The sequence below is a fragment of the Vulpes lagopus genome, chromosome 7 (genome assembly GCF_018345385.1).
Source record: "Vulpes lagopus strain Blue_001 chromosome 7, ASM1834538v1, whole genome shotgun sequence".
Lineage (NCBI taxonomy): Eukaryota > Metazoa > Chordata > Mammalia > Carnivora > Canidae > Vulpes > Vulpes lagopus.
Genome location: NC_054830.1, coordinates 73,645,703 through 73,654,094, shown reverse-complemented (window position 1 = coordinate 73,654,094; position 8,392 = coordinate 73,645,703).

Sequence of the window (8,392 nt, the reverse complement as noted above, 5' to 3'; positions counted from 1 at the left end):
TTAATATCTTCCCTCAGGGTTTAACTGCATTTTTATCCTACAACACTTAAAGTTAGGTGAAAAAAAACAGAGACTCCTAGGATAACCTAAATACTGCTTTGGAGAAAAGACAATATTATTAGATATCCATCTGACAGAAAGAAAGACCCATAGCTATATAAAAATCTACATATAAAAATATCTACAAAGAAAATTGGCTAAAATAACAATGAAAAAAATCTTCAAAGCATATGTCTTCAAGATTGTGATGTAAGTATGTATTTTTCAGATAATAAATGCATTTATCAATTATTTCAACCCTCTATAACACTTCTCAAACATTCTGTTAATATTCATATATGCAGACAAGAATACTTCTTAAATTATGACTGTTTAAATTTTTCAATAATACCATAAAAATAGTCTAGTCAGTAGGAAAAAATTTAAAAATTAGTTTTCAACTCCCAGAAAATATTTTCATGCTACATTAATATGTCATGTATATTCTTTTCACATGTTAATATTTTATGTATAGAATGAAAAATCTAGTATTTTAAGCAAAAATGAAATCATTTTACAAATATTAACTAGAAAAAAACACAGCTTTGGAACAATTAGACATCTGTTGTATTGTTTGTTTTCTCATTATATTCCTGTTTAAAAAGTTAACTGTAAAACTTTACATATTTGATAAAACACAATTCATCAGATCTAATTATTTTAGCATTTACTGAATTCCATTAGCTTTATAGTGAAAGGGATTATAAGGGAAAGGAGGGAAAATGAGTGGGAAAGATTAGAGAGGGAGACAAACCATGAGAGACTCCTAACTCTGGGAAACAAACAAAAGGTTGTGGAAGCGGAGGTGAGCAGGGGTGTGGGGTAACTGGGTGATGGACACTGAGGAGGGCACTTGATGAGATGAGCACTGGGTGTTATATGTTGGCAAACCGAACTTCAATAAAAAAAAATCTATTACAGTTTTAGAATACTGGATGCTAATTTTTGCACTTGAGAACAATATAAGTGAATAATTGATATCTTATAAAAATATACAACTATCATTTACCTACATCCAATCAACCTTTCATATCTGAATAAAGATATGCTATTCATATACCTATACCAAAGCTTATATTCATATCAACCCTTCTCTGCTGTGTAATACTAGTTCATACACTTCAAATTAGAAACATATTTATAGTTTTATTTTCATGTATAGACTATCACCTGCTAGAGGTCAAAATATATCTTTTTTTTTATAATTTTTTATTTATTTATGATAGTCACACACAGAGAGAGAGAGGCAGAGACACAGGCAGAGGGAGAAGCAGGCTCCATGCACCGGGAGATTGGGATTCGATCCCGGGTCTCCAGGATCGCGCCCTGGGCCAAAGGCAGGCGCCAAACCGCTGCGCCACCCAGGGATCCCCTATATCTTTTTTTTTGTCAAAATATACCTTAAAATATTTTATTATTTTAACTCTTATTGTTGTTCTTTTAAAATTGCTGTAAATTTGTTGTGGCATCTTTGAAAAATGAGTAACATGTTCGAGAAACCTTAGCTATCCTCCCTTGAATCCTTGGAAATGACTGTTAAAATTTAACTCCTGAAATATATAGTTTTCTTATTTCTACTATTTCATTTTATAAAATGAGCTTGTTTAACTTTTATAAGAACAATATCATTCATTTTTATTGTTTAAACTTTAATGCATTAATTTTAATGTCATATTTTTATGGATAACTTTTTTGAGTACAGGAAAACTCCTATTTAGCATGAATGTTCATTATTTTTTTGACCAGAATTTTATAGCCAGCTTCTTACTTAAGGTTAATTCCCAAGAAGTAGTTCTCAGTGCTTCTTGGATTGATAAAAAAAAATTTAGGAAAATACTCCCATTGTTTGTAAGGTAATTTTATGCTAAAATTTATGCTCAAACTAATCTGCTTCTCTTCTTTTACTTTTGCTCAACACTTACCCTCATGAAACTATTACCCCCCCCCCATTATTGTGTCTTGAGTATTTTGAAGAACATTAGACAAGATAAGGGAAGGGAAACTATCATCCTTATACACTATAACACTGTCCTTTGTAATTTATGTCTTGTCCTACCTAATCTCAATTTAATCCATACCATAACCTTGTGCATCACGTTTCCAAATTATGAAAATATTAACTTTGCAATGCCCCATATTAACTTAAAGAGATCAAATACTGAGCCTAAATACACTCAGATGGATAGAAAGCTTTTAAATGGTCATTTCCTATGTTCTCCTCACAAAACACCCTCAAGGCAGAGTAGTTTTGAAGGACCTACATTGGACTGTAGCTAGAATGATCTTTTATTAGTCAAATGATCATACCTCTGCTTAAAATCTGCCCATACACATACAAATATCTAAGTAGAAAATCACTTCCATTCATGATTTTTTGCCTCAATAAAAATGTTGATTCAGTAGAAGGGGACCTGAAAAGAATATCAAGCTCATTAGTTTTCTTTTTCTTTTAAATTTAAATTAGCTAGCCAACACATGGTACAAACTTAGTTTCAGATGTAGTGTTCAATAATTTGGTGATGGGCATTAAGGAGGGCACATGATGTGATAAGCACTGGTATTATATGCAACTGATAAATCATCAGTTTTCTTTTACACATGGGAACACTGAAACTGAGATAAGAGCCTTGTCTATATGTCGTGCAGGGTGATAGACACTAACTAGGAAGGAACCTATATATAACTCCTAAATCACATCCCAACACACTATTCACACATGGCACTATTTCACCTTGCTATATTTCTAAATTGTCCACTGGCCTCCTTCTTTACCATCACAGCATCTTACCATGCTAAGATTTTCTTTGCATACAGACATTATCTCAAACTTATTCCTATCTAAATCCCAACCTCATCTTCTGACATCTTTCCCTTTCTTTCAGTTGTTTCACATCAAACTACTTTTTTTACTCCTTGATTTTTTATACTTCTATGGCTTTATAAATGTACATATATTTCTTGTCATTTGACAACTAGATTAAATATTAACTCTTTATAAAACATTTCTTTCTGAAATTTCTGAGCAGGTTGGTTCTCTGTGATCATATAATCTCTCATACTTGCTTCTGCAAATAAAAAATTATGATTTATAGGCACAGTGGTTAAAAGTACTGATTCTGGAGCCAAATTACCTATGTACAATTCCTCAAACCACAATTTAATCAAATGCTGCCCTTGGGATCAGGATAATAATAGGGATAACAATGGAAACTATTTCATTAAATGAATTAATAAAAAAGTAAAATAAATCTCTGATGATTTTTACTTTTATCATATTTCCCTTAAATTTGTATGAAATTATTTGCTTCCATGTTTCTCTATATTATTTAATTCAAGGAAACAATTCTCATGTTTGCAAGTCTTAAATCAATTCCTGATGTGCAATAGAAATTTAATAAATACCTGTTGTATGAGTGAATAACTGAGCATTCTGTAATCCTATAACAACTGATCTAGCCCAAGTGGTTTCTCTAGGATCCCATATTCAGAAATGCTATGTTTTGATATTCATAGTACAAAAGATGCTGGGATTTGACAAGATATTTGCATTTGGAGAATAATCTCTAAACAAATAAAGCAGGTATATTTTAAGATCAGAGTTGAACGGAGTAGTTGAAAAAGAAGATTTCACAATCAATAGCTAAAATCAGTTCTTTTCAAGGCAATGTATTTTGTTCTATCACTGTCATTTATATCAGTTTTTTCTATACTTGGCATAGTAGAAAAAAGAAAATTTGCACATACTATATCTTGCATGTTCTAAACATCCCTTTCACTCAGTTTAATTACTGTCACTTAAGTAAGAAAAAAAAGTAAGGGGAGAAAGATATTGAAGCTAATTAAGTTTTCAGCTAAGCACAAAGGAGGGAAAGTAATCTTCAAACTATGCAGTTTAGATAATTGCCCAAGCCAAAAAATGATTCATGGATAAATGTCATTGATGGCAAACTGTTTATCCAATAGCATTTGCATTCTCTTGGTTGTAACAGAAACATAAAATATAGTATAAAATGTATTAAAGATGAACGAAAAATCCTTATCTATAATTTTTATATTTTATATTCCTAGATTACTTCTTATTCCAAATGTAGTGTTCCAAATGATGAATAAATTTTATATGTAGATTTTCATTTAATACAGGGAGAATAAAGAGATATTTTCATTTTTCTACAAAAAAACTACTTATAGATGTTTCCATATGGCAATGGTGACTCATTGTATGCCAATGATCTCCTATAACAAAATTAAATAGTCATTTACAATTGTAACAAGTCATAGCATAAAGTAAGAGTTATCAGCATGGCTCCTTGGCCAGGAAGAAGCGTTATATCCACTGGGAACTTCTTAGATATTCAATTTCACAAGCCTACTAAGAACCATTAAATCAGAAACTCTGGAGGTCGGGCTTAACAATTAGGATTTAACAAGTCCTCCAGGTGATGTTAAAGGAATATTCCCAAAAGATACATTTTGATATTTGCATTAAATGGAGGAGAGTAGATAGATGTGTGCTAATTCTCAAGTTTAATGGAGCACACTAAATCACTGGTTTAGCCATGTAAGATTCTTAGAGATAGTAGTAAATTTGTTGAATTGCTAGGAGTCATGGTGTGTCAACCATACTTCAATTTAAAAAAAAGTTCTTAGAAAAAAAAAAGTTCTTAGAGATAATCAATAGTTATGTATACATTTACAGATAAAATCTTGAGAACAAGAATGGCTAGATCTTTTATATACTGATACAAGTTAATCAACATTTTGGAACTAGCTTTTGCTATGGCAGTATCTTGATTATGTCAAAATTCACAATACCCGAAAACACTCAACCTAACTTTACTATTAAACATCTGTTTTATGAGACTACTTTGACTCTTAACTTTGCAGACATTTGGACAAGGAGGTGAGAAGCCCAAACTAACAGCCTCTTGCAAATTCTATGTTGCATTTCCGGGAAGGCAATGGTGACATCCTTGGCTTATTTATTTGACCTCTTATTAAACAGTTTGTTTGATTTTAAATTATTAATTTATTCAACAAATGTTTATTGAGCATTTATTTTACTCCAGACAGATCTCTCCTGATGTTTCCTAAACAGGTGACATTAGCTTAAAGAAAGGAAATAATTGAGGGCCACAGAGGAGTCACCTGCTAAAAATCTCCTTATTCCCTGTGGATTATTATCAGATAATTTCTAAATGGATATTAGGTATCTTCAGGTTTTATAGAGAGAGCATCAATATATATATATTGATGATTCACAAATATATAAAAAGCTAAAAAGTTTGCTTTTGGCATCAGTCATTATATGAACCAGAATAATACTTAGGTTGCTTCCCTCTGACAATCCTTCCAGTTTTGCATGTTCATATTTGATGTGGAAATTCAGAGGTTACTTCAATAGTTAAAGTTATACCTTCAATTCCACAGACACCTTCTGAAACCCACAAACTATCTGCCACAGGCAGTGAACTGAGCACATGACAAAAATCTCTAATAACTTCTCAACGCACAAAATATTAGACAAATAAATTTAAATGATACAGTTATGCGTAACACCAAAGAAACTTTCTGTGATCCCGAAATAGAGCTCTTATCAAAAGAAAGCTACAAATAGAAATATATAGATTTCCTATAGAAGCCTGGATAGCTATACAGGAAATGATTGGGAATTATGTCCCTAGACAGATGTGCTTCAAGAGTCTGGTAATTCGGGGAAAAAGAAAAAAACTAAATTCAAGGGAAATAAGGAAATATAACAACAAGCATATAGATATATTGAATAAGATATTTTATTTTGTAAAAAATAATTATGCTCTTAGAAAGATCTAATTTTCTATACTCAAAATTAGTTTATAGGTTTTTATCAAATATTTTATTTATTTATTATTTGTGCATGTGAGAAAGCATGACAGGGGGAGGGCCAGAGGGAGAAGGAGAAGTAGAATTCCCACTGAGTAGGGACCCCAACTTATGGTTCATCCCTGGACTCCTGGGATCATGACCTGAGGCAACGGCAGACACGTAACAGACTGAGCCAAGCCAGGTGCCCCAAAAGTTTGGCTTATGTTAAGAGACATCATTAATCAGTAAATATTTCAATCTTACTTAAATCTGTAATACCTCTTCACTTTGCTTTTCAGGAGAATGACTTTATCCCTAGCTAAGTCATGCATTTCTTTTCAAGTATTCTCATTACGTTTGTCTTTTGCAGTTTTTAAAAAAGTTTTTTTTAAGATTTTATTTATTTATTCATGAGAGACACAGAGACACAGGCAGAGGGAGAAGCAAGCTCCATGCAGGGAGTCCAATGTGGGACTCCATCCCGGGACTCCAGGATCACGCCCTGGGCCAAAGGCAGGCGCTAAACTGCTGAGCCACCTGGGCTGCCCTTTAAAAAAGTTTTTATTCAAACTCTAGTTAGTTTACAAACAGCATTTAGTTTCCGGTGTACACTATAGTGATTCAACACCTCCATACACCACCTGGTGGTATCACAAGGGCACTCCTTAATCCTTATTACTTATTTCACCCATTCTCCCACGCACTTCCCTTCTGGTATCCATCAGTTTGTTCTCTATGGTTAAGAGTCTATTTCTTGGTTTGCCTTCTCTTCTCTCTCTCTTGTCTCTCTCTCTCTCTCTCTCTCTCTCTCTCTTACCTTTTGCTTATTTGTTTTGTTTCTTAATTTCCACATTCAAGTGAAATTATATGGTATCTTTCTCTAACTGGCATATTTTACTTAGCATAATACTGTCTATCTCCATCCATGTTGTTGGAAATGGAAATATTTCATTCTTTTCATGGTTGAGTAATATTACATTGTGTATGTATACCATTTCTTCTTCTTTATTCGTCACTTGATGGACACTTGGGATGTTTCCATAATTGGCTATTGTAAATAATGCTACTATAAACATTAGGGTGCATGTATCCCTTCGAATTAGTATTTCTGCATTCTTTGTATAAATACCTAGTAGTGTAACTGCTGGATCATGGGGTGGTTTTATTTTTAACTTTTTGAGAAACTCTGTACTGTTTTCCAGAGTGGCTGCACTGGTTTGCATTCCCATCAACAGGGCAAGAAGGTTCCCTTTTCTCCACATCCTCTGCAACATCTGTTGTTTCTAGTGTTGATTTTAGCCATTCAGGTAGGTGTGAGATGATGTCTCATTGTAGTTTTGAATTGCTATTTCCCTGATGATGACTGATTCTGAACATCTTTTCATGTGTCTGTAGGCCATCTGTATGTCTTCTTTGGAATAATGTCTAATGTCTTCTTCCCATTTTTAATTGGATTATTCATATTTTGGGTGTTGAGTTTTATAAGCTCTTTATGTATTTTTGATACTAACCCTTTAGCAGATATGTCATTTGCAAATATCTTCTCCTATCCTATAGGTTGCCTTTTATATATTTTGCAGTTTTAAATTCACCTTTATCAGATATATTTATGTATATATTGCTAGAATCTACAATGAATATTTGAGTTTATCTACAGGAATTTGATGTTTAAGAAGAAAATTGGGATCCTAGGCATTATTTCTGGTATCAAGAGCCCATTATATCTTAAGAAGCTTTCTAATGTTGATTGGTTGATATATATTAAAGCACCATGAGATCACAACATATGACACTGGTGAACATACTTCTGAAAAAGTGGGTTTAGACAACATTTGCAAAATCATCTCTTTTACCTTTATTTATAATGCTTTCTCCATAAATTGTAGAATGTGGGTTGTTATAAATTTATAGAGCATCATTAATAAGAGAAATTGTTTACCTTATTTGTCTACATTGGGTAGGAGAAAAGTAATTGCAAATGTCTGATGACTAAAGAGATATGAATAGTTGCTAATGAATTACACATGGGAATACATGATGGATATTTTCTGATAACATCTTTGCACAATCGTATCAATACATAGAGTTGTTTATGCCTAATACTTCCATATTAAATGTTAAAATCCATTACATATCTGTATAATGCAAACATAATTTTCAATGTCTTTCTAGGTGTTCTCTATTTTCTTAGTTCATTAACTTTTTAACTCTCTTCTGTGAACTTTGGTGATTTATGCCAACATGGTACCTTTGTCTATAATGATAAAAACTGTTGGACATTGTTATTCTCTCACTCTGCTACTACACATAGTTTATTAGGTTCATAAATCAAGGCAAGATATAACATGATAGACAGAAAAGAAGACTACATAATAGAATAAATTAGTGTGAAAAAGGATCTGACAAAAATTACAAAAATTGTGATTTAGATTATACTCTAATATCTGCAGGGGTTGGGGCAAGAATAGAGATGTAAGCCCAAATGGTATATGACTAAGTCTATGATTTATAA